The following is a 22,353-nucleotide window of genomic DNA, read 5'->3' as shown; positions in this document are numbered from 1 at the left end:
CTTCAAAGCAAAAATTCAAACCCTTTGCCATCAAGTTCATTGCCATTCCTAGTGACCCAGTATGTGTGGTGTGGAGTAGAGCTGTACTCCAGAGAATTCACTACGGCTGTGCTCAGACTGAAGCAGACTGTCAAAGCTTCGTCCCAACGGGCATCTGGATGGATTTGAAGAGCCAAACTTTGATTAGCAGCCAAGTACTTAAAGTGCTTAAAGCCAGAACATGTATAAAAGAGAAATCATACCTATTTGGGTCATTAACATTAGTAGAAAAGCAAATCCACTCAAGAAAAAAGGAAGACATATTTGAGCTATACAAGAAATAACAAATGGAGGCAAAGAAATCTAAATGTCTGCTCTAAATTTTACAAGAGTCAAGAAAAGGCATTTTCTGTTATCTATTGCTTTGTAACAAATCATTCCCAAACTAAGTAAATTTAAGCAACAGTAGTCATTTGTTTTCTCTCATGTAGTAGGACTTCAGAAGAGGCCTAGCTGGAAGGGCCTCTCATGAGATGGTAGTGAGATGCCAATTTGGGCTGCAGTTATCTGAGACCGGGTTGAGAGTGGAAGATCCACTCTTGAGGTGGCTCACAAGGCTGCCGAGTCAGTGTTGGCTATTGGTTAAGGGCTCCTGCTTGTTTCTTTGCAGGCTTCTCCATTGGTCTGCTTAAAAATTCCACAACATAGGGAGCTCTGGTGGCCTAGTGGCAAGAAGCTGCACTGCAATCACAGAGGTGTGAGGTTCAAATCCACCAGATGCTCTGCTGGAGAAAGAGGGATAATCTCCTCCTGTACCTGTCAGATCCAATTTGATGGTACACACCACACACACACACACACACACACACACACACACACACACATTTAAAAGAAAAAAAATTCACAACTTGGCAACCAACTTCTCTCACAAGGAGAAGTCTAAGAGATCAATGTGAAAGATGCAATGTTTGTTTCTGATGACTTTGACTTAAAAATAATAGACCATTATTTCTCTTGTATCCTATTTGTTGGTCCCAACACCAGCTTTGGTTCATTGTGAACAAAGACTGCACAAAACCAATGCAGGATCTTTGAGACCATCTGGAAGGGACCACACACACATTTCAAAATAATGTAAAGTCTTGTGTGGCAAGAGTTGGTCATATTTTTCTTCTTTGTGTTTTTCTCTACTTTCCATTTTTATAGTGAAAATATATGACTTTTATAATCATGGACATATATACCCATCAACAGCTTCATAACGATCATAAATATTCCAAAGTGGAGGCTCTTTCTCTGGGTAACTTAACTGGATTATCTGTATGCTTCTTTGTTTAGTGCAGTCTTGTAACTAAGAAAGAAAAGGAGAATTTAGGAAAAGGTGTTAGTTTTGAAATATGGGGTAAATGCAAGGCTGGGAAGAGGTGGTTGTGATGCAAAGTTCATTGTAGGCATGATGGTGTAAGGGCTCTAGGGACTAGAGAGACAGAAAAAGTAGAGCTAAGGTTTTACCATTCTCACATTTAGACAGCATTTTGGCTGTATTCCTCTCAACACAGATTCACTTGTCTTTCCCACCCCACCCCCAAACCCAACAATGCATAGCATATTCAATATTCTTTAGCACTTTAATTCAAAGGCATTAATTCTTCCATCATCCTTATTTATTGTTCAGATTTCAAATGCATATGAGATAACTGCCCGTATCTTGGTTTGGATCAAATACACCTAACTCCTCAAAGCAACATCTTTTCTCTTTAACATTTTAAAGAGGTGGCATAGTGTGTCACATATTGGCTTGTGAGCCAAAAATCATTGGTTTGAATCAACCAGCTTCTCTATGAGAGAAAAACGGGCAATCTCTTCCCATAAAGATCACATTCCAGGGAGGGAGTCTTTCTTTTACTTTTGAAAGAGAGGAGCGAACTGGGGGGCGGGGGGAGAGGGCTGGGAGGGTAGAGAAGTGCAACAATGAATGAATGGAAATCCAAATTCTCTGTAAATGTTCATTAAAAGTATTGGGGAAAAAAGAGAGTAGATAAGGGGAATAAATTTGGGCAGAGCACGGTTCAAAAGAAATAACTTCATCATAAAATTTCTATTATATCTGTGTTAATATTCTCCCCAAACTGTTGTAACACATTTAATTTATAAATTGAGTCACAAAGAGGGGGGGAAAAATCACATTTTCAGATACCCAGTGAATTGGAATTGACCTGCTGACAATGGGTTGGGTTTTCTGTAGTAGATTCCTCAAATGCAAATTGTTTGATCTTGACTATTGCTTCCACAGACAATGACTATGGATCCAAGTAAAATGCAAGAGTTCACAACTTCAGTCTCCTCTCCGTTTGTCATGATGCTTACTGTTTATTGGTCCATTTGGGAGGATATTTTTTGGGTTTTGTTGAAGTATAATTCATTCTGAAGGTTGTTGTCTTTGAGCTTCATCAGCCATTATTTCAAGTCTCTCTCATCATTCACAAACAAGGTTGTGTTATCTGCAATATCACCGCATATTGTTAATCAGTTTTCTTCTTGTCTGAGTGCTGCATTCCTTGGTGTGTCATCCAGTTTCTCAGATTACTTACTCAGCATGCAGACTGAATAAGTATGAAGAAAGGGTAAAACAGTGATATACATACATACACACACACATATATACATACATACATACACACACACACACACACACACACACATATATATATATAATTTTCTGATTCTAAACCATGCAATGCCCTTGTTCTATTTGAATGTTTGCCCTTTGACCTATGTATAGGATCTCTATGAGAACAATTAAGTGTTATGGAATTCCTCATTTTTGTCATATTGTCCAGATTTTATACCATCCACACAGTCTAATGTATTTGCATAGTCAATAAAAACCAGGTACACTTCTTTCTGAAATTCTCTGAGTTCATCCTAGATCTGTTTAATGTCAGCAATGATAGTCTTATTCCATATCTTCTTTTAAATCTGGAAGTTCCTTGTCAATGTAATGCTACAATTAGACTCTAAGACTTCCCTGTCCTGGACTGAGGTTTATTCTCTTGAAAAGGAAGAACTAGGTATATCTAGATGCCAAAGCCCTGGTCTCTGGACTACTCCTCTGAAGGCAGAATTATTATGCTCAAAACTGTGGAACTACTTAGGATTAAGACCTGGCCTTTTCCTCCCAATCAGTTCCTCAAATTATCAGCAAGGTATAAAATGTGGTTACTAATAGACATGTTACTTTTGTTGTTATGTGCCATTGGGTTGCCTGTGACTCATAGCGATCCTGTGTGCTCTGAAGCCTGCCCTATCCTGAGTCAGCCTCACTATCTCCGACACACCTACCCACATTGCTCCAGTTTCTGTGTCAATCCATCTCGTCTGAGATCTTCACCTCCTTTGCTGTCTCACCACCCTTCTGAGCCTGATGTCCTTCTCCAAGGACTGGTCCCTCATGGTCACGTGTCCAGAGTACATAAGATGGACCTCCAAAATCTTTGCCTCCGAGGAGCAGCTTGGTTTGACCCTCTCTACATTTTACATCTTTTGAATTGGCCTCACAGAAAGGCTGTTGTGGTTTCATGTTGTGAGACCAAAGAACCTCTATTAAAAGACCATAGAAATTCCAAAGACCGCAGACATAGGTGGAGTTGTGGTCGAAGGAGAGGATGGTGGAGTGTTGTAATATAGGTATAGGGTGCTCTGCTGGCCTAGTGGTAAGGAGCACTGCCAACCCAAAGGCAAATGGTTCGAATCCATCAGCTGCTGTTTGGTAGAAAGATAGGTAATCTCCTCTTGTGTTATTTACGACCTCTGGAAACCTTCTAGAAGGTCAGCTATGTATCTGTTCCAATTTGATGACACGTTAACCACGTCAACTCTGCTCGGAAAAGCGGAGGACAAGTAGAAGAAAGGAAGACCCTCAGTGAGTTGGATTGACATAGTGAACACAACAGTGGGCTTGAGCAAAGTGGAGACTGTGAATATGGTGCAGCATAGGGCAAAGTTCTTATCTGTTGGTCATAGGGTGGCTGGGAGTCATAGTTGACTCACTGTCATCTAACAATAACAGGAACACTGTCAACTCTATCTTCTTGCCTTTTAGAAATATTCATAGAAATACGATCAAATATGTAAAGGTATTATAAATAGGCTTATACATGTCTTATTGAATGACCCAGAAACCATCAAAAGAAGATAGAGGAAATATATAGAGTCACTGTACCAAGAATTGATTGACACTGAAAAATTTCAGGAAGTACCATATGAACATGAATCAATGGTAATGAAGGAGGAAGTAGAAACTGCATTGAAGGCATTGGCAAAAAATAAGATCCCAGGAATCAATGTGATACCAATTGATTTGTTGCACTCTCTAGTCTATGCCAGAAAATTTGGAGGATGGCTGTCTGGCCAATGAATTGGAAGAGGTCCATATTTGTTCCAATTTTCAAGAAAGGTGATCCAATTGAATGTGGAAATTATTGAACAATATCATTGATATCATCACTCACAATTAACACTCTTAACACTAGCAGTCAGAAAATCAATAGATTAATTGCATTGGAAAAATCTGCTGTCAGGGACATCTCCAGAATACTGAAAAGCAATTATATCAGTCTAGAGATTAAGGTGTGCCTGACATAGGACGTGGTCTTTGCAATTACTTGCTATGAATCAGAAAGCTGGACAATGACTAAAGATGACAGATGAAGAATTGATGCCTGGCTCAGGACAGGGCAAGTTTCAGAGCTGCTGTATATAGGGTTACTATGGGTCACAGGTAACTCAGTGGCACATAACAACAACAACATCACTGATATCAGAAGTAAACAAGATACTGCTGAAGATCATTCAAAAATGGCTGAAACAGTACATGGAAAAAGAACTGCCAGAAGTTCAAGTGGCATTTAGAAGAGGCTGTGACACCAGGGATATCATTCCTGATGTTAGATAAATCCTGGCTGAAATTAAGGAATATCAGAAGAATGTCTATTTTCCTTCTTGACTGTGCCAAGGCGTTTGACTGTGTGGATCCTGACAAGTTGTGGATGACATTGAGAAGAATGGGAATCCCTGAGAACTTGATTAGCTCATGAAGCACGTATACTTGGACCAGGAGACTGTTGTACAAACAAAACAGGGGAGCACTGCATGGTTTGGAATTGGGAAGGGAGTGCACCGGGGTTGTATTCTCTCTTCATACCTATTCAATCTTTATGCTGAGCAAATTATTTGAGAAGCTGGACTTTTTGAGGAGGAGTGTGGCATCAGGATTGGAGGGAGATTTATAAATAACCTGCATTATGCAGATGACACAACCTTGTCTGCTGTAAGTTCAGAGGGCTTGGAGCACTTGTAGCGGAAGATCAAGGAATGCAGCCTTTGATATGGATTGCATCTCAATGCCACTGGACTGTTAAGCAGCGTCATGATGGATGGAAAGGAGACTGAAACTGTCAACAGCTTCACCTTGCCTGGATCCATAATTAACACCCTTGGTACCAGCAGTCAGGAAATAAAGAGATGCATTGCACTGGGAAAATCTATAATTGAGGACCTTTACAAATTATTGAGAAGTAGTGATGTCAGTTTGAAGACTAAGGTGAGTCTGATTCAGACCATAGTCTTTCAAATTACTAGCTATGCATCCAAGAGCTGGACAATGACTAAGGATGACAGAAAAAAAGAATTGAGGCTTTTGAGCTGTGGTGTTGGAGAAGAGCACTCACTGAACATCCCATGGACGGCCAAGAGAACAAACAGATATGTTTTGGTGAGGGTGCAGCAGGAGTGCTCTTTGGAGGCAAGGATGGTGAGGCTTTGCCTCAACATACTTTGATCATGTTTCTAAGTGAGGCTATTCCTTGGAGAAGGATATGATGCTAAAAAGGGCGAAGGAGAAGACGACCCTCAACCATGTGGATTGACAAAGTGATTGCTGCAGTGGGCTCTTGTGTGTCAAGAAGTGTGAGGATGGATGATCTTGGGATAGAACAAGGTTGAGATGTTTTGTTCGTAGTGTTACTATGAGTCCTACTCAACTCAACGGCATGTATATGTCACAATAAATATGTCTTATAAATGAAAGAAATGAGAATCATTTGAACTTCTACCATAGATTATGGTTTTTAAAAGTACTTTTTATTCTGTTATGTTGTTTCATTTGCTTCACAGAAAGCTCCCTGAGTTGTTGTTGTTGTTATGTGCCTTTGTGTTGCCTGCAACTCATAGTGAACCTATGTACAACAGCCTTAAACTCTGCTCTATCCTGTGCCGATTTTATTATTTCTGACACCTACCTCCATTACCCCAGTCATTGAATCAATCCATCTCATCGAGGGTCTTCCTCTCCTGCACTGTCCCTCCACCCTCCCAAGCATGATGTCCCTCTCCAAGGACTGGTCCTTCTTTCCAACATGTCCAAAGTATGTCAGACGGAGCTTCAGAATCCTCATCTCCAGGGAGCAGCCTGGTTTCACCCACTCCAAGATGAACCTGTTTGATCTCTTAGCAATCTATGGTATATTCAATACTTCTCTCCAACACCACAGCTCGAAGGCATCAATTCTCCTTTTATCATCCCTAGTCATTGTCCAGCTCTCTAATGCATAACAATTAATTGCAAAGACCACAGCCTATATGAGACACACCTTAGTCTCCAGACTGACATCATTGCTCATCAGCATTTTGCAGAGGTTTCTGACTCCAGACATTTTCAATGCAATATGTCTTTTAATTTCCTGGGTGCTGGTGCCAAGAGTGTTGATTGTAGAGGTAAGCAAACTAAAGCTGTTTACAATCTCAACCTTTTCCCCAACTGTCATGAGAAAGATAATACTATTTCCATATTATTGATTATGGTGGGGCTGGGAGTTGAGAGGGGATTCATAGTGATCATGGGATAGATTCATCCATTATTCTTCAACTATATTTAAGATAAGCTGAGGTGAGAAATCACCTCTTAATTCTTAACCCTACAAAAGTTCTGAGTGTGCATCCTACCGATATGGACTGATAGTTGGATTGGAAACAACATTTGAGGAGATGCTATATGTTAATTGCAGGCAAGAAAAAAAGATATGTTTTCCAGATAAGATTGATTAGCACCATCTATCCACTTTTGCAGGTCCCATGAATGAGTAGAAGAATTTTAACATCTGGTCTGGTTAGATTTAGTTCAAATTTTCCTGAAGAGTTATAAGCCCATGAAACAAAGGACTTTTACTCTCAGTCCTTCTGCTCTGGAGCAACTAGACATTTATTCCACTCTTGCTGAGTAACTCATTCTAATTAAAAAGTGATGTGTAATTCTCAATTTGTCAACTGAGTATCTGCTAGACACTTTCACATACATTTCCTCTACCAAGTTACTGACTGTTGTTGTATGCCTGCCCATGGGATCAGAACCAACCTATAGCTGACCCTCCAACAGGTTTTCAGAGGTGAAGGAGCAGCTGGTGGATTCAAGCTGTATCCTTTTAGATTTGCAGCGCAGCCTCTTACCACTAGGCAACAAGAGATCCTACTAAGGTGCACCTGATTCAAACTACAGTCTTTCCAATCACCAACTATGCAGCTGAGTGTTGGGTAATGAATAAAGATGACAGGAGAAGAATCAATGCATTTGAATTGTGTGGTGTTGGAGAAGAATTCTGAGTATATTATAATCTGCTTAAAGAACAAATAGATAGGTCTTTAGAGAATGTGCAACCAGAAAGTCCCTTGGAGGCAAAAGTGAAACCCTATTTCTTGGAAAAGTACATCATGCTTGGAAATGAAGAGAGTAAGCAAAGGAGAAGAAAATCCTCAATGGAATGGATTGTTAACAGTGTCTGTGGCAAGAGGCTCTACTGTGTTAAGGATGATAAGGATGGTGCAGGATAGGACAGAGTGCAGAACTAGTGTTCATAGAGTTTCTGTGAGTCATATTTGACTGATGGTACTTAACAACAACAACAGCATGTTGCTGAGCTTCTGTGGCATGGGTTTTTTTTCTTTTTTCACCTGTTCTCTTGGTCTCTCTCCATTTTCTTCTTGCCTCCACCTCCCCTCTAAGTCAGTTTCCATCACTAATTTTTATCCAAGATCTTTCCTTCCACTTCAAAGCTTCAGAACAGTAGTTAAAAGATATTGAATTGAGTATACAATCAGGAGAGAATAAAATAGATGAACGGGACCTTCTAAGAGTCAAATCCTTATGCATATCAGAAAACTCTAACAGGGTAAAAAGGAACCGTGCAGACTGTTGGGACATTACATGAACTATTTCTTTACCTTATTGTTGTTGTTATGCTCTGTTGATTAAGAATCAATTCCTAGCTTACCATAAATGAGGGAGGAGATGCCCCATCTTTCAGCTGGTGGATTTGACAGAAGAGCCTTAGAAAAAGCAGGGTTAAATGCATAGTGTATTTCGCATCTTTCTGTTTTCAGTTACTACATCAAGATCATCTTACCCTCCTTGTCCTTTTTCACAGCTGTGTGTTGTAGTGACTAGCTGTCTTTAATGAATGGATTGTGATTATTTTAAGAAATCTTCCATTATTTTTAGCTTGTTTCCTTTTTGATGTTATTATCTTTTTGATATTATTATAAAAGAGTTGCACTGAGCTTTGTCTTGTATTTCTTTGTACACTTACTTCATACCTCTGTAGGACAAAAATCCTAAGGCAGGTGCTCGCTTCGGCAGCACATATACTAAAATTGGAACGATACAGAGAAGATTAGCATGGCCCCTGCGCAAGGATGACACGCAAATTCGTGAAGCGTTCCATATTTAAAAAAAAAATCCTAAGGCAGAATATTATTTCCAATCCTTCGAGCAACTTTTTGAATTGAGTATTATGATTTCTTCTTACAAATGTAGGAGCTCTGGTGGCTTAGTGGTAAGGAGTTGCACTGCCAATTCAAAGGCATGAGGTTCGAATCCACAAGCTGCTCCAATCTCACTTCTATAACCTCTGTATGACAAGCTACACAGGACAGACACCTTGGTCCTCAGAAGTAAAATCTGTTTCTTCAAGAGATCATGGAAGAAATCTAGATGCACAAACTATATTTTAAGCAGCCCTAGGTAGCGTAGTTCCAGGGAGCTGCTCTGCTAGTCCAAAGGCCTCTCTAGGGTCGAATCCATTGTGGGGATTCCTTGAGAGAAAGATGGGCAATCTCCTCTAGTGTGATTTATAGCCTCTTGAAAACCTGCTGAAGCAATGAGTCTGTTCTGACTCAAGAGTACATAACAACAACAATTACTACTACTACTTTACAAATGAGAAATTGTGTACATAGAGGGGTGAGTGACTTGCCAGTGGCTACTAAGCTAAATAAGAAGCTGATAGGAATGAGGAGTAGTCTTGCCCACTCCCCCCCTACCAGTTTGGAAGAAGGTGAAGAGAAATTATTTATGGTGAGATTGTCAGAAGGATCGTTTGGGATTTTCAGGTAGTAAGTGCACATATGGAACATCAGGAATTAGAACTCAGGGACATGTTTCAAGCAGTTTGTGTTTCCACCTGGCCCTTCAGCTTGAGGAGCTAATGTTAGAGCTGAGGGATAGATATTTATAGCCGTTTACTTGGGCGCATTCTGGGGAAGCTGAGAAGTGAGTGGCCTGTCTCTCAGGGGTAGCTAGGAATTGCTTGCCTACTTTTATGTTCGGAAGGAAAGGACACAGATCATCTGGGCCAGTAAGTTGGATCTAAAATCAGACTTTTGTTTCTTTTAGTAAATCAACGTGTTCTTGAATGTATGAGCTGAATTTTCATTGGTTGAATGCCATTTGTAAGCCACCAAGGGTGCACACATTTCTTGTAATTCAGCAATGGGTGGCTTTCTAAAACAAAGAATGCGTTTGTAGTATGAAAAATAGCCCTTCGTGTACGTTGAATATAGCTTACTTTTTTTCTGTCTTCTAAAACTAGGAACCCTGTGCTCACTTGTTTTGATCTTAGAGCGTGTTGGCTGATGTAGTTGCTGTAGTGAACCTAAAGTAACTTGGAAAACATATGCTGTTAACATAGTCCAAACTTGCTTTCAAAGCTCCAAACTAAATTGTGCAGTGAAGCCATACAACTCTAAAGACTTGATTGCATGCCAGGAGGAGAGTGTAGCTACAGATATGAGGTGTTGCTTATTCCTATGTTTAGATCCTGGGCCCCATTCCTGCATCGCTGAAATGAGGTGGAGAGGAACTGACTTTGCATTTATATCTGCCAAATTCCAGTGAATAAGATAGAAACCAGCAATAAACCCTTTTTCTTACCTGCAACTTTGCTGCTTTGAAAGTTCTATAAATACGTTTATCCTAATCTTAGCATTTTTGTCCTTAATAACACACTAGCTTACGCTTGCTCACATCATATTTATAACCAGTCAATAAGTGATTCCACAGTTGGAATGATCTTTAGAGTTATAGAATTTGTTATATGGATTTGTTATATGCTAGAGATTCCTTAAAAAAACCAGACTCAATATTTAACATTGACAAATTTTGGTCAATTGGATATGAGATGCCTTGGGGCTTTTGCTTTTCATAAGTGAGAGCCAAACAAGCATATTTCATAGAGTGATTTGGTTAAAATCCTTGGTGAGCTATAATTCTGAAATGAAATTTTTTTGTGTGTTCCATTATGATCTTAATCTTTTAAAGTGGACTTTTTTCAGTCTTGTTATCCACATGACCCTTTTATGACCCTGAGTTTAGTTTTAGAAAAGGAATCTGGAAATGTCTAGTAAAATGAATAATTTTGACTTTTGATAATACCAGTTTTAGAAATCTATATGATGCAAGCAAAACCAACGACAACTAAGGACATACATGCAACAACTCTTTCTTGCAATATGGCAACAAACTGAAGCAATGTGAATGGTCACTAGACTGAATGAGTAGATACGTCTATGTTCTTCTTCTTAGCTGCCATCAAATTGACTCCTACTCATGATTCCACGTGCTACAGGACAAAATTTCTCCACAGCATTTTTCATGGCTGTAGTATGAAAGGACGCAGACCACTAGGCCTTTTTTCTGTGGTACCACTGGCTGGTTTTGTACTGCACCCTTTAGTTTAGCTGTAGAGCATAAAATTCATGTTTGTGCATATTAAAAAGAATACATTACATCTATGTAACTGACCACAGGACCAGTTTGCATGACCATGATGCAATGTTAAGTGAAAAAATGTAATTGCAGAGTAATGGACTTTTTAAAGTGGAAAATAAAGCCCCATTCATATAAGTACACAATTTTTTTTTCTTTCGCATATCACAGTAAATTTTGGTATGGGGCAGAGAAAGTGGTGTTTTATTTCATCATGTAATAATAGAGAAGAAAATGAAATTATTACATTTTCCTTATACAGTTGTTTGTATTATTTTGACTTGCATTCATTACGTTTTTCTACCTCTCTTTTCCTTTCCCTCTCTCTACATTTAACTTCCTTTGAGTGGTGGGTTTTGAACTTTATTGGTTTTTAAACTGTTTTTTGAATGATAGTTTACAAGGAAAGTGGTTTTTCATCCCATAATTCATACGTATTTAATTTCATCAGGTTGATTTCAATCTCCACAACATAGTCGCACTCTTCCTACCTCCTTCTCTGTGTTTTCTGTTTCTATTTATCCTTCTTTCACATCCCTTCCTGTCTTCTGACTTTTGTCCAGGAGAAAATGCTGCCTCCTTATTCTCACCTGGTTGATTATTCTAAGGAATTCATAGTTGCCTACCGTTACTGTTCATCTTCTGGCTTTGTCTATTATTTGGCTGAAAATTGAGTCAGCTGAGTCAGCGGGTGAGTTCAGGTCCAACTTTGAAGGGTTACTAAGAGCTATGCTCTCAGGAGTTCCCTCAGTCTCTATCAAACCTGTAAACCTGATCTCTTTTTTCTGATTTTGAGTTTTGTCCATATTTTTCTCCCACTCTATTCAAGACCGCATAGCGTGATCCTTTCAGAGCCCCTAGTTGTGGCAGCTGGTCACCACTTTGTTGTTCTGGTTTCAGGGCTGAGGAGGCTGTAGTTGGTGTGGCCCTTTAGTCCTCTGGGATAATTGTTTCCATGCATCTTTGGTTTCCTTCACTATTTTGAAAGGAGAAAGGGAACAATAATTGTATGTGGGTTGTTCGTCCACAAACTCTTAAGACCCCAATCACTACTTACCAAAGCAGGATGTAGAATATTGTCAATGTGGACTATATTATGCCAAGTTGATCTCTTCATGTTCTCATGACTATGACCCTGAATTTCCAGTCACAGCAACTCTTTCCCTCAAGGTGACTATAGCTAAGAGGTTTTCACACCCTTGCCTTCTGTGTATGAACTTGGATAAACTTGTATTCCACATAAATACGTATGTAGGAATATCTTCTGTCAAACTTACTCACGGATATAATCCAATTTACCTTTCTACACCTGTTCAGTTTTTGTGTATATCTAGGTTCTCTTATAGATTTCATTACTGTTATTCAAGGACTGTGATATAATACTATTTACTTTTATTGTCTATAACTCTTGTGCTCCTCCAAGTGTCTTCTTTTGCCTTAATCATTGTGTGTTGACTTCCCACTATTGTACAATGCCTTTTCCTTCAACTGAGTGAATGCTTGTCTATCTTCTAGTTAGTGATTGCTATCGTTTTCCCTCCCGATCTTGGCAATCTTCAAAGAATATTTATTTCTGTATGTAAACCTTTATTGACTTTTTATAGTAACAGTGTTATACCTCACAAACTGACTGGAAAAGCTCTATATTTGTGCCTATTCTAAAAAAAAAAATTCCAACAGGATGTGGAAATTATCTAACAATATTACTAAAACCACATATGAGTAAAATCCTACTGAAAGTTTCCCCAGAATGACTACAACAGTTCCTTGACAGAGACCTTCCAGCATTTCAAACTGGATTTACAAAAGGTCAAGACACTAGGGCTATCATTGCTGATATCAGAGCGATCTTGGTGGAAAGTAGGGTGTACCAGAAGAATGTCTTATTTGTGTTTCATCAACTATGTAAAGACTATAGTGGTCTTTTAAGCTGTGATGTTGGAGAAGACCACTGAACATACCATGGATGGGTAAAAGAATAAACAGAGCATGTAGCTGTAGTGCTCTTTGGAGACAAGAATTATGAGGCTTTGCCTCACATACTTCGGGCCTATTGCTAAGAGTCGCTATTGCTTGGAGAGGGTCATGATGCTATGAAGGGTGGAGGGTCGGTGAAGGAGAGGAAGACCCTCAACCAGGTTGATGGACATGGTGACTGCTACAATGGGCACTTGTGTGTCAGGAAGTGTGAGGATGGCACAGATGGAACATGGTTTGGATCTTTTGTTCATAAGGTCACTATAAGTCATACTCAACTCAGTGGTCACTAAAAAACAATAATAACCTTGAGTAGAATGAAAATTCCATAACACTTAATTGTCCTCTTGTAAAACCTATCCCTATATCAAAAAGTTGTGTGAACAGAGTAAGGGAACTCTGCATAGTTTAAAATTAAGAAAGGTATATGCCAGAGCTGTATTCTTTCTCCATACGGATTCAACCTGAATACTGAGCAAATCACTCAATAAACTAGGCTTTATGTAGAATATAGCACCAGAATGTGAGGAAGATTAATCAACAATCTACATTATGTAGATAATGCAACATTGCTTGCTGAAATTGAGAAGGACTTGAAACGTTTACTGTAGAAGATCGAAGACTGCAATCTTCAATATGGATTATGTCAACATCAGTGCTCACCTGTGGGCCAGTAAGCAACATCATGATAGATGGACAAAAGATAGAAATTGTCAATGATTTCATCCCACTTAGACTCACAATCAACATCATTGGTCCTAACAGTCAAGAAATCAAAAGATGTGCTGCACTGGGAAAATTTTCCATCAAGGACCTCTCCGAAGTGCTAAAGAGCAATGATGTCAGTTTAAAGACTACAGTGCTGTGACTTTTGCAATTGCTTTCTATGCGTCTGAAAGTGGGACTGTGCATAAAGATGACAGAAGTAGAATTGATGCTTAATTGCAATGTTGGAGAAGAATAAGGTATCTTCCATGTGCTGACAAGAGAAGAAAGAAATAAATCTTGGAGAAATTATAACCAGGATGCTCCTTAAAGCTAAGGATGATGAAACGTCAATTCACATACTTTGAGCATATGGTCAGGAGAGGTCAATCCTTGGAAAATTACATCATGCTTGGAAAGGTGGAATTGGCCAAAGACCCTCAACAAAACAAATTGACAAGGTGACTTTGACAATTGGCTAGAGTACAGCTGAGGAGAATGGCACAGGATAAGAGTTCAAATCTGTTGCTCAGAAGATCACTATGAGTTGTAGTCAACTTGACAACACCTAACAACAACAACAACAAGTCTTATATAACACTTGTGCTTTTGAGATTGATGCATTTCATTCAACATAATATCTTCCAGATTCATCCATATTATATGGTGTTTTGTAGATTTATTTTTATTTAATGTTTCATAGTCATCCTCTACTCTACGGCAATCAACAACATAGTCCACTCTTCTTTTTAGTGACCACTTAAGTTATTTCTACCTTCCTGCCAATAGTGCTATGATGATATGGATGTGAATATAGCTATTTATATCATAGCTTTTATATCTGTAGGATATATATATGTAAAGGTAGGATTATGGGATATTTTCATATTTCTAACTTCTTAAGGAAAACTCATACCAGTTTCCACAGCAGACACACCATTTTCTAGTCTCATCAGCAGTGTATGAGGATTCTACTTTCTCTACATTCTCATCAGCATTTGTTATTATTGGTGAGATAAGATTATGTCTCAATGTTGCTCCACTTTACATCTTTTTAATGACTAATATGTTGCATAGAGGGTCACTCCTTGACAACACCTGACCACAATAACAATGACTAATAGTCTGGATGGATCATTTTAGGTGAGAATTGTAGGCCATCAGAATGTTTTCTTGGAGGAATAGCCCTTCATGTTTTATGTCTGTTTTGAAATGGAATTGTTTGTATTTTTGTTTTTGAGGTGTTGACATTCTTATAAATTTTAGATATTCATTCCTTGTCTGATATGCCATTGTCAACCATTTTATTGCTCAGTCTATAGGTTCTATTTTGATCTTTTGATAAACTCTTTTTATGTTTATAAGTGTTTCCTTTTTAGAAGGTTCCAGTATGTGTTTACTATTTACCCGTTTTTAGATATGCCTGGTAGTGTATTAATGCTACACATTAAGGCTCCTATATTTGTTTGTATTTTTTCTTTATAGTTGTTGATTCTACATTATATAATGTCCTTCTTCCTTGTCTGAGCTGCATGGCTTTTTATACTTAAATATCATGTGACGTAAATGCACATACAAATCTAGCTTTTCTTAAAAGGAAATCAGGCTATATTTCAACATAAGATGTCATTATCCTGACCATTAGAATATAAATTTAAAGATCATTTCTAGGAATTAAAATTCCTGTCAAAGTCTTTCCTTTTAAATTGATATTTTTCAGCTCTTTCTGCCTAGCCTTTTTGCACTGAATTCTCACTACATATCCTTATCTTCACAGCCCAGAAGCTTTGCTGAATTCTTCATTTCCTCAGGGGAAAACATCCACCCTTAGTGGTGTTAGTTATGTGCTAGTCCTCCATGTACCCCCAGCGTAAGAAGCCTGACCATGGTATAAATTCATGCCTGTTTTTTCACTAATCAGAGGTGAAATCACATAGTTGGGCTCTGAGGACATTCCTTGCTTAGCTAAGACATTATAAAAAATACAGTACTGTTGAGTCATCTCCTGGCGGAAAATTTTTACAAGAGATTGCTCATATGAGAACTGGTGGATGTGAACTGCCAGCTTTTTGGTTAGCAATGCAACACATCGTACACTATATACCAAGACATTTTAAAAAAATGGAAAATTGTTTTGGCACTTTTGCTAGGTACTTCTAAAGATACATTTGAAAATTTTAAAAATTTACCAAATAAAAAACTCTATTACAATAATATTAAAACAAACTCATTCCTCATCAACAGGTTCCTGTTCTCCCAAGAAGTTCTAAGAAAGTATCTTGTCCAAAGGAAGAGACACTCCTACTTGTTTGGAGTTGTGTTTTTTATTTGTTTGTTTGTTTTTAAGCTAAAGAAGCTTTATTAAGGGTTTTCCTGGGCGGGATACCTTGGTCTGCAGAAAGAGAAACTGAGAGACAGATGAGGGAAATACTGGCGAGACTACTCCTACTTGTAAAGAGATTGCACCCAGCAACAGATTTGTTCAAATACAGTGCTGGTAAATGAAGTTAATGTTTAAAGAAGTGTATGGTAACCCATTAAGTGCTGTCAGGTTGATCTCTCATAGAGATCCTATAGCACAGGGTAGAAATGCTTCATAGTTCTTCCAAGGCCTTCATCTTTAAGCAAACTAGACGGCCACATGGTTCATCTTTGAAGAGGCTGGTGGATTCAAATGACTGCCTTGTAGTTAGCAGCTGAATGTGGAAGCACTGTTGCCATTGGGTTCTTAAGGAATCAGCTGACTCAAGGACAATAGGTTTACAAATTACAAAAAAATAGGCTTAAAGAGGATTTGCAAATAAGGCAAAACTACAAGCTCACAAAAACAAAACCAAACACAGCTTCCCCAAAAAACAACACATGAATTCAAGCTTCGTTCACTTAGGTACTATGAAGTTTGGGTTGAAACTTCACCAAATAGTCTGGAACTAAGAACTGGAAATAAGTAATGGTGTTAGTTATCCAAGTTTGGAGAGTCTGTTAAGTCTGTTAAAAAGTAAAGGCAAGGGGAGCTCTGGTGGCCTAGTGGCAAGAAGCTGCACTGCAATCCCAGAAGCGCATGGTTCAAATCCACCAGATGCTCTGCCGGGAAAGGAGGGACAATCTCCTCCTGTACCAGTCAGATCTGATTTGACGGTACACACACACACACATACATACACACACACACACACACACACAAAATAATAAAAAAAATAAAAATAAAAAAATTTTAAAAAGTAAAGGCAATTAACAAGAACATTGACTTTGTTTAAGGTTGTACACCATTTTGGGCAATGATAACTTGCAAGCTGTCTCGTGGTCTAGTTAGCAGAGTGTTGCACTAACCCCAAAGCTACACCACCTCTTTGGTGTTTCAAACTCACCATCAATTTCTCCAGAGAAAAATGAGCAGCCTCCTCCCATGTGAGCTACCACCTCTGAAAACCCACTCCTGGTCAGTGCCAAGTCGATGGAAATAAGAGTGAAGGGGAATCCGAGGATTACAAAGTTTAAAAAGCCCTTCCTTTGTTCAGAAAGTGAACCCTAAGCATTGTCCTCCACCCAAGGCCAGTGAGGCGAGGTGTGGATCCAGGACTCCTCTGCCAGAGAAGGAATCCAGTGTCCAATGAGGGTGAAGAAGAGAAGAATGAACAGAAGTACGAGAGAGGAAACTTAGGGCACATAAGAATCAGAGCATCTGCACTTTGTCTGCTTTTCTACGATTCATCAGTATTGAACTGTACCCAACCTCCTGAAATAGATATATATTTTATCTCATTTATTCCTGAATCAGTTTTGTAATTTGTCTTTTGAAATTGCAACAGTGCTCACACTTCAATAGAAAGGCAATCATAACTCTGAAGATTGTGCTTCGCTTGTTCATTATTCCTTCCATTCTACCAGCCTCTCGGAAAAATGCTGAGGCAGCCTTAGGAAACTTTCACTCTAAGCAATTCTTTTTAAGGATTGAACAGATTCTGGAAACAGCAATAGCATTATGGAAGATCTGAATTAATTTCATTACCAGGCCATGGTCTATCAGGTTGAGGTCCTCAAAGATTAATGAAAGCTGCTGTCAGAGTGGGATTTGAAAATAAAATTATTAGGGAGAAAAGCTATTATCATGCAAGTAATTATGCTAAGCACGGTGATTTGTGCCATGAATGCTATTTGCCCCCCTGAATCCAGTGTAGCCTCCTTTGATTAGATTATTAGGTAGAAGAGAGAAAAAAAATGAACCAAAGAAAACCTTTCATAAATAAAACGTAAATGAATTAAGTTACTGCAAACATGTTGATACAGACTCACAAAGTGACTGGACAAGATAAAGGAGAAACTATGCGGTCTCCAGAATTCTAAATCTTTATGGAAGCACACAGGCCATCTTCCTTTGATGATGGCTGGTAGGTTTGAACTCTTGGAAATCCAAGGAGGTGGCGATAGGTTGGCACTGATTGACAGTGGAGTGATTTTGAGTTTGAACATATACTAACTGCTATTTATATACTCACACAAATCATTCCCTGCCCTTGAATCCATTCCTACTCATCTCACCTTCTGTTGGGATTCTGAGGCTGTTGAATCTTAACTGGAGGAGCACCTGGTGGATTCGAACTTCCAGAGATGCTCAGCCTTTGGACTAGCAGCACAGCATGCTGTAAGCTACGCCACCAGGGCTCCTAGTACAGATACTAGTTATTGTGAATTATATGTGTCTACCCACTTGTTCCCCTTCCTTTCTAGAAAGACTGATTGTGTAGGCTGTGAAACAAGAGTATCAGTCCTGTGCTTTGGTGAATGTCCAAAGCCAAGGCATATTAACCTATATGCTATGGTGATTTGTTGTTTGTTTCCACTTAGTGACTTATTTTTATTAAAGGTCAAAAATTTCTCTTCTCTGATTTGGGCCCAAGGGCCCAGTGTTATTTCATTTTAGAGGAACTTTCTTCTAAGTTGTACAGCATTCCTCTGTCAGTTTGCTGCACTGAGGTTATCTGGGTTTGCTGTGATGCTGAACCTTGTGCAATTGGGGGTCAAATGCCATAACAGCTGCCTATAATGGACAGTGTTTGGTGGAGCTCCCTGTTTAAGACAGGTTTGGAAGCAGGAGTGGCATCCACTTCTTAACCCACATGCCTCCAGAAACTGTATAAACTTGGGAAAACAACAATATACATAAAAAGGCTTTAGGCCTTTTGTTCATAAGGTCACTATGAGTCATGCTTGACTCAATAACAATCAATATCAACAACAACAAGTATTCTTTTAAAAATTTTTCTTTCTTTTTATTTATTACAGGCAGGTAGCTAGCTCAACTTTGAGGGTTAACTTTGCCTGGGTTGCTTATTTCAGTTCACAAGTGATTTCAGAGGGAAGGAAACAAGAAGAATAAGATGAGAAGAGAGTATGTTCCATGATAATTGGGCAAAATGGAAAGTAAAAAGAAAAGGAGAAAAGGCATTAAAAAAGTTATTTAATTTGAGAAAGAAGTTGCACAGGTGGAATTTACTGAGCCAGAGTGACAAGGAGCCATGGGGCATGCTCTCCTAGTTTCTTTTGAGTCAATGCAGATTCATCCAAACTGCCACGCGTGTCAGAGAATTTTGTGTGCCTCTTGGGATTTTCAGTGGTTGATTTTCTTTTTTTCTGCAGTAGATCACTAGGCTTTTCTTTTAAGGTGCCTCGGGGAACTGACCCTCTCACCTTTTGGTGAGCAGTTGAGCCCATTAACCATGTGTCCTTCCAGGGTTCCAATGTTGCATAGCAACCCATTGACTCAGACTCATGGTGAACCAATCCATGTGTGTCAGAGTAGAACTATGCTCTATTCTATTTTCAGTGGCTTGTTCTTTGAAAATACACCACGTTTTCTTCCAAGGCTCTGACTTTTTGATTAACATCTGGGAACATCCCACCAGAGTCTCCATGTTGGATACCCAAACCAAGTCAAACCCATTGCTGTCATCACGTGTATTCTAATCCTATAAAACTGAGTTTCTAGGCCTGTAACCTTTATAAAAACAATGGGAAACTTCTTCATCCTTCAAAGGACCTGTTAAGTTTGAACCACCAACCATTTCAGTTAGTACTGAGCTCTACTGTGCTGCCAGAACTCCTTCATGGTGCGTACCAACTGCCATGTAGTTGTCCTGACACAGTGATCGTACAGGACAGAGAAGATTTGTCTGTTAGAGTTCCAGAGGCTATACATCTTTACAGAAGCAGACTGGCTCTCCTTTCTCCCAAGGGGTGGTTGTGGGATTCAAACCACCGACCTTTTGGTTAACAGCCCCAATGTCTCACCTTGGCTTCTTACGTTCCTTACTCAACTCACTGTCATCAATTCAATTCAAGCTCATAGTCTTAACAGAAAGAGTCTGCCCATCTTTCTCCCACAGAGTCAATGGTGCATTCGAATGACCAGAGACATGTAGCACTTTTGTTAGCAGCACAGCATGCTATGGACTCCCCTGAGCTCCTTATGTCAGGGACAGGCTTTTTTAAAAAGAAGAGGGGGAAATGGGAAGAACCTGGTGTGAAAAATAATGTATTTTAATTTTGTGAATAAACTAATAGGAAGGAAGGGAGGTAGAGATGCAAAGGCGACATGAGGTTAGGCTTCAAATTGACCAGCAGGTGGTGTCACTGCCCTTGAGCAGTTTCTGCGGCCTTTAGAACAAAGTGGCTGCAGCATTGGAAGGAAGTAGATGAGGTCATACTGACAGTGCATGTAGGGACAGATTCCATGTGGGAATTTCTACCAATGGGAGAACAGGAAGAGACTGCCTGTCTTTCTTCCATAGAATCACATAGGTCCACCAGAACTTCTCTAATAGAAGCTAAGGTACTCAGGCAAGGTCATACTTCCATATGCTTCCAGTGTCCTCTGACTCTTGTTCTTCACTGTGTCAGTGACTTGGTGTCAAAAGTTAGAAAACTCAAGCAAGATCCACACCTCACTCCATAAACAAAAACCAACTTAAAATTGATCATGGACCTAGGACTAAAATCAAGGACTATATATTTCATTAAAGAAAAGCTTAGAAGAACTCTAGAAGTCCTAATCTACAACATAAACAGTCTTCCAAGCATCCTGAAAAACATCTACAACCAGGAGAGTATAAAATAGATGAATGGGATTTTCTAAGAATCAAATCCTTATGCACACCCAAAGACTTCTCCAACATTGTACAAAGGGGAGACACAGAGTGGGAAAAAGTATTTGGTAATGACATGTCAGATAAGGGACTTATATCTAGAATTTATAAAATTCGAGGACCACAACAAGATAAAGGTAACTAACCCAGTTGAAAAATGGGCACAGTGTATGAACAGACACTTCACCAAAGACATTCAGATGGCAAACAAATACATGAAGAAATGTTCAAAATCCCTAGCTCTAAGAGGGATTCAAATCAAAACAACTATGAGATATCATCTCACCCCAGTCAGAATAGCAAAATTTAACAAAGGAGAAAACATCAAATGCTGGCGAGGTTGTGGAGAAACTGGAACCCTTACTCACTGTTGATGGGAGTGTAACATGGTACAATCACTATGGAAGGCTGTATGGTGCTTTCTCAAAAAGTTGCAAATAGAAATATCATTTGACCCAGCAATTCCACTACTGGGAATGTACACTAAAGAAACCATAACTGCCACACAGGCAGATATATGCACACGCATGTTTATTGCTTCTTTGTTCACGATAGCAAAGAGTTGGAAACAACCTAAGTGCCCATCAACAAATGAATGGATAGAGAAGCTGTGGTATATTCACACAATGGAATACTATGTTGCATTGAAAAACAAGGAACTCATACAATATTATTCAAAATGTGGGACCATGGAAGACATTATGCTGAGTGAAATATCTCAGTCCCAAAAGGATAAATACTGCATAGTGCCACTGTTGTAGAATGGGACAGACATCAGGGTTGGGGTGAGACTGAGAAAGACTGGATAGGTTATATATATTGCATTGATACAGATGAGGGAGAGAATTGTTTAAAAGCAATATAAGATTGGGTATTATGGTCATGACAGGAGTCCACAGTGAAAGCTGCATAGTGGAATGTACTCGGGGTGAGGGGATTGTTTACCAATGAAAGACTTTTTCTTTTAGTTTTCAAAAAGAAGAGCAATCTGTGGGGGAGGGGTGGGCAGGGAGAAAAATGCAATAATGAATGAATGAAAATCCAAAGTCTCTGTAAACATTCATTAAAATTAATTTAAAAAAATAAGTTGCATTCAATGCCCACAGAGAATTGAGATTCAGTTGGAAGGAAGCAACTTGCTTTCCACTTGTGGTCTTTCTCTTCTGTTCTCTTGCTCATCAATGGCTTTCTCCTCTTTACACAGATGATTAAACTATTCAAGTTCTTTCATAAGCATGTTGTTGTGTGCCTTTGAGTCTGAACCGACTCACAGTGACCCTCCAGCAGATATTCAGAGGCTATTAATCATACAGGAGACTGCCAAGCCTTCTACCACAGCACAGTGGGTGGATTTGAACTTCTTGTCTTTGGCGTTGTGGTACTGCCTCTTACCACCAGGCCACTAGAGCGCCATTATTGTTATTATTTTAAAATTAAAATTGCATTTTTTTTAAA

The sequence above is a fragment of the Elephantulus edwardii genome, unplaced genomic scaffold (assembly GCF_000299155.1).
Source record: "Elephantulus edwardii isolate Elephantulus edwardi_28Jun2011 unplaced genomic scaffold, EleEdw1.0 scaffold00019, whole genome shotgun sequence".
NCBI classification, from domain to species: domain Eukaryota; kingdom Metazoa; phylum Chordata; class Mammalia; order Macroscelidea; family Macroscelididae; genus Elephantulus; species Elephantulus edwardii.
The sequence above is the reverse complement of the archived record's forward strand: the minus strand, read 5'-3'. Positions refer to the sequence as shown.